Below are 7,500 nucleotides of genomic sequence, written 5' to 3'. Positions count from 1 at the left end.
GCCTATCGGGGCATACGCATGTATCCCAAGGCATACCGAGTCTATCCGGGCATACGCGTTCATACCGGGGCGTAACGGGCCTATCGGGGCATACTTGGGCATATCCGGGCAAAAAATGCCCAAAACTTGCGCAACCTTGGCAACCGTGGTCCATTCCTCTCTATATGCCTAGCCTTGCCAACCGTGGTCCATTCCTCACTATATGCCATGGCCTTGTGCCCATGGTCTTCCCAAGACAGCGTCCAAGGCCCCCGGAAGGCCAAGGGAGCCCAACCCAGCGATGCCCTGCTATGGCAAGCCAAGGCCAAGCATTCCGGTGCCTATCCGGGCAAAAATGCGATTCCTCTCTATATGCCTAGCCTTGGCAACCGTGGTCCATTCCCCACCATATGCCATGGCCTTGTGCCCATGGTCTTCCCAAGACAGTGTCCAAGGCGCCCGGAAGGCCAAGGGAGCCCAACCCAGCAATGCCCTGCTTTGGCAAGCCAAGGCCAAGCATTCCGGTGCCTAACCTTGGCAACCGTGGTCCTTTCCTCACCATATGCCATGGCCTTGTGCCCATGGTCTTCGCAAGACATCGTCCAAGGCGCCCAAAAGGCCAAGGGAGCCCAACCCAGCAATGCCTTGCTAGGACAAGCCAAGGCCAAGCATTCCGGTGCCTATCCGGGCAAAAACGCCCAAAGCATGCCCATTCCTTAGCCTATCCAGGCAAAAACGCCCAAAATCTGCACATTCTAGTGCCTATCCGGGCAAAAACGCCCACCAGCATGCCACCCTCCTATAGGGTTTGCGCAACCAACCAGCCTAACCACCAGTGGCAACCAAAGGTGCTGTTAGCGACGACTTCTGAAGACGCAACGAGACGCGACGTGTTTGCGCCCAGACGCGACGAGACGATGCGGGATCTGCGCCCAAGAATGCCTAGACCCGTCGACTTGATGCGGGATCAGCTCGCCCAAGCATGCCTAGTGTGCAAGGCCTGTGTGCAAGGCTAGTGTCCAAGGCTAGTGTGCAAGGCTCATGTGGAACGCTAGTGCGCAAGGCTAGTGCCCAAGGCTTGTGTGCCAGGCCCGTGTGCAAGGCTAGTGTCCAGGGCTTGTGTGCATTGCTTGAGTGCAAGGCTTGTGTGCATTGCTCGAGTGCATGGCTTGTGTGCAAGGGTTGTGCGCAAGGCTAGTGTGCGGGGCTTGTGCGCATGGCTAATGTGCACGGCTTGTGTGCATGGCTACCGTGCAAGGCTAGTTTGCATGGCTAGGGTGCAAGGCTCGCATGCGAGGCTAGTGTGCAAGGCTGCGTGCAAGGGAAGCGTGCAGGGCGAGTGTGCGAGGCCACTGTGCACGGCGCCAGCACTAGCGAGCCATCATCCGCGTTGCCATGGCTCGCTTGGCCTTGGCTTGCCAGGCCCCGACACGAGCAATCGCGCATTTTCTTTGCAACCGACCATCAATGCCGCCCAACGGGGCCAGCACGAGCAGTCCTCCGCGGTCCCCTGGCCCTGCGCACGTTTGTCTTTGAAACCGAGCATCAATGCCACAGAAAGTGCCGGGGCGCCAGCTGGAGCCATCATCCGACGTGCCATGGCTCGCTTGGCCTTGGCTTGCCGGGCCCCGACACGAGCAATCGCGCATTTTCTTTGCAACCGACCATCAATGCCGCCCAACGGGGCCAGCACGAGCAGTCATCCGCGGTCCCCTGGCCCTGCGCACGTTTGTCTTTGAAACCGAGCATCAATGCCACAGAAAGTGCCGGGGCGCCAGCTGGAGCCATCATCCGACGTGCCATGGCTCTGGTCCCATGGTCTTCGCAACCGAGCATTCGTGACACCCGCGGGGCCAGGACACCAACCCTTCCGACACGAGCATTCGCGCATGTTCTTTGGCCACACAACGGCGCCAGCACGAGCAAAATCATCCGCGGTGCGGTGGCCTTGCACGGCCTTTTGTCTTTGGAACCAACCATCAGTGCCACGGGAAGTGCCGGAGTCCCGGCATCCGCGGTGCCAAGTCATTGCGCCCTTGGTCTCTGCAGCGGGGCATGCCGGGCACTCCCAACCATTGCAAGCAAGCAAGCAAGCAAGAAAGAAAGTAAGTAAGTAAGTAAGTATTACATATAGGGGCGGGACATGCGGGGAGATCTGCGAAACGTGCATTACGGGGCACACGCGTACCTACCGGGGCATACCGACCCCTATTGGGGCACACGTGTGCATATCGGGGCATACCGGGCCTATCGGGGCACACGCGTACATACCGGGGCATACCGAGCCCTACTGGGGCACACGTGCGCATATCGGGGCGTACCAAGCCTATCGGGGCATACGCATGTATCCCAAGGCATACCGAGTCTATCCGGGCATACGCGTTCATACCGGGGCGTAACGGGCCTATCGGGGCATACTTGGGCATATCCGGGCAAAAAATGCCCAAAACTTGCGCAACCTTGGCAACCGTGGTCCATTCCTCTTTATATGCCTAGCCTTGCCAACCGTGGTCCATTCCTCACTATATGCCATGGCCTTGTGCCCATGGTCTTCCCAAGACAGCGTCCAAGGCCCCCGGAAGGCCAAGGGAGCCCAACCCAGCAATGCCCTGCTATGGCAAGCCAAGGCCAAGCATTCCGGTGCCTATCCGGGCAAAAATGCAATTCCTCTCTATATGCCTAGCCTTGGCAACCGTGGTCCATTCCCCACCATATGCCATGGCCTTGTGCCCATGGTCTTCCCAAGACAGTGTCCAAGGCGCCCGGAAGGCCAAGGGAGCCCAACCCAGCAATGCCCTGCTTTGGCAAGCCAAGGCCAAGCATTCCGGTGCCTAACCTTGGCAACCGTGGTCCTTTCCTCACCATATGCCATGGCCTTGTGCCCATGGTCTTCGCAAGACATCGTCCAAGGCGCCCAAAAGGCCAAGGGAGCCCAACCCAGCAATGCCTTGCTAGGACAAGCCAAGGCCAAGCATTCCGGTGCCTATCCGGGCAAAAACGCCCAAAGCATGCCCATTCCTTAGCCTATCCAGGCAAAAACGCCCAAAATCTGCACATTCTAGTGCCTATCCGGGCAAAAACGCCCACCAGCATGCCACCCTCCTATAGGGTTTGCGCAACCAACCAGCCTAACCACCAGTGGCAACCAAAGGTGCTGTTAGCGACGACTTCTGAAGACGCAACGAGACGCGACGTGTTTGCGCCCAGACGCGACGAGACGATGCGGGATCTGCGCCCAAGAATGCCTAGACCCGTCGACTTGATGCGGGATCAGCTCGCCCAAGCATGCCTAGTGTGCAAGGCCTGTGTGCAAGGCTAGTGTCCAAGGCTAGTGTGCAAGGCTCATGTGGAACGCTAGTGCGCAAGGCTAGTGCCCAAGGCTTGTGTGCCAGGCCCGTGTGCAAGGCTAGTGTCCAGGGCTTGTGTGCATTGCTTGAGTGCAAGGCTTGTGTGCATTGCTCGAGTGCATGGCTTGTGTGCAAGGGTTGTGCGCAAGGCTAGTGTGCGGGGCTTGTGCGCATGGCTAATGTGCACGGCTTGTGTGCATGGCTACCGTGCAAGGCTAGTTTGCATGGCTAGGGTGCAAGGCTCGCATGCGAGGCTAGTGTGCAAGGCTGCGTGCAAGGGAAGCGTGCAGGGCGAGTGTGCGAGGCCACTGTGCACGGCGCCAGCACTAGCGAGCCATCATCCGCGTTGCCATGGCTCGCTTGGCCTTGGCTTGCCAGGCCCCGACACGAGCAATCGCGCATTTTCTTTGCAACCGACCATCAATGCCGCCCAACGGGGCCAGCACGAGCAGTCCTCCGCGGTCCCCTGGCCCTGCGCACGTTTGTCTTTGAAACCGAGCATCAATGCCACAGAAAGTGCCGGGGCGCCAGCTGGAGCCATCATCCGACGTGCCATGGCTCGCTTGGCCTTGGCTTGCCGGGCCCCGACACGAGCAATCGCGCATTTTCTTTGCAACCGACCATCAATGCCGCCCAACGGGGCCAGCACGAGCAGTCATCCGCGGTCCCCTGGCCCTGCGCACGTTTGTCTTTGAAACCGAGCATCAATGCCACAGAAAGTGCCGGGGCGCCAGCTGGAGCCATCATCCGACGTGCCATGGCTCTGGTCCCATGGTCTTCGCAACCGAGCATTCGTGACACCCGCGGGGCCAGGACACCAACCCTTCCGACACGAGCATTCGCGCATGTTCTTTGGCCACACAACGGCGCCAGCACGAGCAAAATCATCCGCGGTGCGGTGGCCTTGCACGGCCTTTTGTCTTTGGAACCAACCATCAGTGCCACGGGAAGTGCCGGAGTCCCGGCATCCGCGGTGCCAAGTCATTGCGCCCTTGGTCTCTGCAGCGGGGCATGCCGGGCACTCCCAACCATTGCAAGCAAGCAAGCAAGCAAGAAAGAAAGTAAGTAAGTAAGTAAGTATTACATATAGGGGCGGGACATGCGGGGAGATCTGCGAAACGTGCATTACGGGGCACACGCGTACCTACCGGGGCATACCGACCCCTATTGGGGCACACGTGTGCATATCGGGGCATACCGGGCCTATCGGGGCACACGCGTACATACCGGGGCATACCGAGCCCTACTGGGGCACACGTGCGCATATCGGGGCGTACCAAGCCTATCGGGGCATACGCATGTATCCCAAGGCATACCGAGTCTATCCGGGCATACGCGTTCATACCGGGGCGTAACGGGCCTATCGGGGCATACTTGGGCATATCCGGGCAAAAAATGCCCAAAACTTGCGCAACCTTGGCAACCGTGGTCCATTCCTCTCTATATGCCTAGCCTTGCCAACCGTGGTCCATTCCTCACTATATGCCATGGCCTTGTGCCCATGGTCTTCCCAAGACAGCGTCCAAGGCCCCCGGAAGGCCAAGGGAGCCCAACCCAGCAATGCCCTGCTATGGCAAGCCAAGGCCAAGCATTCCGGTGCCTATCCGGGCAAAAATGCAATTCCTCTCTATATGCCTAGCCTTGGCAACCGTGGTCCATTCCCCACCATATGCCATGGCCTTGTGCCCATGGTCTTCCCAAGACAGTGTCCAAGGCGCCCGGAAGGCCAAGGGAGCCCAACCCAGCAATGCCCTGCTTTGGCAAGCCAAGGCCAAGCATTCCGGTGCCTAACCTTGGCAACCGTGGCCCTTTCCTCACCATATGCCATGGCCTTGTGCCCATGGTCTTCGCAAGACATCGTCCAAGGCGCCCAAAAGGCCAAGGGAGCCCAACCCAGCAATGCCTTGCTAGGACAAGCCAAGGCCAAGCATTCCGGTGCCTATCCGGGCAAAAACGCCCAAAGCATGCCCATTCCTTAGCCTATCCAGGCAAAAACGCCCAAAATCTGCACATTCTAGTGCCTATCCGGGCAAAAACGCCCACCAGCATGCCACCCTCCTATAGGGTTTGCGCAACCAACCAGCCTAACCACCAGTGGCAACCAAAGGTGCTGTTAGCGACGACTTCTGAAGACGCAACGAGACGCGACGTGTTTGCGCCCAGACGCGACGAGACGATGCGGGATCTGCGCCCAAGAATGCCTAGACCCGTCGACTTGATGCGGGATCAGCTCGCCCAAGCATGCCTAGTGTGCAAGGCCTGTGTGCAAGGCTAGTGTCCAAGGCTAGTGTGCAAGGCTCATGTGGAACGCTAGTGCGCAAGGCTAGTGCCCAAGGCTTGTGTGCCAGGCCCGTGTGCAAGGCTAGTGTCCAGGGCTTGTGTGCATTGCTTGAGTGCAAGGCTTGTGTGCATTGCTCGAGTGCATGGCTTGTGTGCAAGGGTTGTGCGCAAGGCTAGTGTGCGGGGCTTGTGCGCATGGCTAATGTGCACGGCTTGTGTGCATGGCTACCGTGCAAGGCTAGTTTGCATGGCTAGGGTGCAAGGCTCGCATGCGAGGCTAGTGTGCAAGGCTGCGTGCAAGGGAAGCGTGCAGGGCGAGTGTGCGAGGCCACTGTGCACGGCGCCAGCACTAGCGAGCCATCATCCGCGTTGCCATGGCTCGCTTGGCCTTGGCTTGCCAGGCCCCGACACGAGCAATCGCGCATTTTCTTTGCAACCGACCATCAATGCCGCCCAACGGGGCCAGCACGAGCAGTCATCCGCGGTCCCCTGGCCCTGCGCACGTTTGTCTTTGAAACCGAGCATCAATGCCACAGAAAGTGCCGGGGCGCCAGCTGGAGCCATCATCCGACGTGCCATGGCTCGCTTGGCCTTGGCTTGCCGGGCCCCGACACGAGCAATCGCGCATTTTCTTTGCAACCGACCATCAATGCCGCCCAACGGGGCCAGCACGAGCAGTCATCCGCGGTCCCCTGGCACTGCGCACGTTTGTCTTTGAAACCGAGCATCAATGCCACAGAAAGTGCCGGGGCGCCAGCTGGAGCCATCATCCGACGTGCCATGGCTCTGGTCCCATGGTCTTCGCAACCGAGCATTCGTGACACCCGCGGGGCCAGGACACCAACCCTTCCGACACGAGCATTCGCGCATGTTCTTTGGCCACACAACGGCGCCAGCACGAGCAAAATCATCCGCGGTGCGGTGGCCTTGCACGGCCTTTTGTCTTTGGAACCAACCATCAGTGCCACGGGAAGTGCCGGAGTCCCGGCATCCGCGGTGCCAAGTCATTGCGCCCTTGGTCTCTGCAGCGGGGCATGCCGGGCACTCCCAACCATTGCAAGCAAGCAAGCAAGCAAGAAAGAAAGTAAGTAAGTAAGTAAGTATTACATATAGGGGCGGGACATGCGGGGAGATCTGCGAAACGTGCATTACGGGGCACACGCGTACCTACCGGGGCATACCGACCCCTATTGGGGCACACGTGTGCATATCGGGGCATACCGGGCCTATCGGGGCACACGCGTACATACCGGGGCATACCGAGCCCTACTGGGGCACACGTGCGCATATCGGGGCGTACCAAGCCTATCGGGGCATACGCATGTATCCCAAGGCATACCGAGTCTATCCGGGCATACGCGTTCATACCGGGGCGTAACGGGCCTATCGGGGCATACTTGGGCATATCCGGGCAAAAAATGCCCAAAACTTGCGCAACCTTGGCAACCGTGGTCCATTCCTCTCTATATGCCTAGCCTTGCCAACCGTGGTCCATTCCTCACTATATGCCATGGCCTTGTGCCCATGGTCTTCCCAAGACAGCGTCCAAGGCCCCCGGAAGGCCAAGGGAGCCCAACCCAGCAATGCCCTGCTATGGCAAGCCAAGGCCAAGCATTCCGGTGCCTATCCGGGCAAAAATGCGATTCCTCTCTATATGCCTAGCCTTGGCAACCGTGGTCCATTCCCCACCATATGCCATGGCCTTGTGCCCATGGTCTTCCCAAGACAGTGTCCAAGGCGCCCGGAAGGCCAAGGGAGCCCAACCCAGCAATGCCCTGCTTTGGCAAGCCAAGGCCAAGCATTCCGGTGCCTAACCTTGGCAACCGTGGTCCTTTCCTCACCATATGCCATGGCCTTGTGCCCATGGTCTTCGCAAGACATCGTCCAAGGCGCC

Source organism: Tasmannia lanceolata, unplaced genomic scaffold (assembly GCF_043159265.1).
Source record: "Tasmannia lanceolata isolate RefF3 unplaced genomic scaffold, GAP_Taslan_0.1 ptg000066l, whole genome shotgun sequence".
NCBI classification, from domain to species: domain Eukaryota; kingdom Viridiplantae; phylum Streptophyta; class Magnoliopsida; order Canellales; family Winteraceae; genus Tasmannia; species Tasmannia lanceolata.
This window is presented reverse-complemented; position numbering follows the sequence as displayed.